We start from the raw sequence: 500 nt of genomic DNA, 5'->3' as shown, positions 1-500 counted from the left end.
GCTCACTAATGCCTAAGATATTGATGTTTATGTGTTCCATTTCATTTTGACAACTTCCAATTTTCCCAGATTCATACTTCGTACATTCCATGTTCTGATTATCAATGGATGTTTACAGCTATTTCTCTTCATGCATATATCCTACCTCATAATATATCCTGCCAGCACCTCCCAGACACCTTCACGGCTGACTCCATCTTGAATTAGACCAACTCCATATTGAAACTTCCTTGCACACACACATCATTACTCCAGCCCTGCCATTTTTCTGCTCTTTCCCAGGGAAATCACAAATAAACATGAAAGCCTTTTCCACATTCCCTGCCCAAGGCTTCTTAAAAACTCTGGCTAAACAGAAGCTCAGGAAGACAGAGGTTAGTTTTGCCTAAGGCCCTTGTTGAACCGCTGGAAGTTCTCTGTCAATGTATGATTGTAGCTGTTTCTGTATTACCTTTAGCAAAACTTTACTTGCTTGAGATATCAAAGAGATTGTCCGATGA

The sequence above is a fragment of the Chrysochloris asiatica genome, unplaced genomic scaffold (assembly GCF_000296735.1).
Source record: "Chrysochloris asiatica unplaced genomic scaffold, ChrAsi1.0 scaffold00234, whole genome shotgun sequence".
NCBI classification, from domain to species: Eukaryota; Metazoa; Chordata; class Mammalia; order Afrosoricida; family Chrysochloridae; genus Chrysochloris; species Chrysochloris asiatica.
This window is presented reverse-complemented; position numbering follows the sequence as displayed.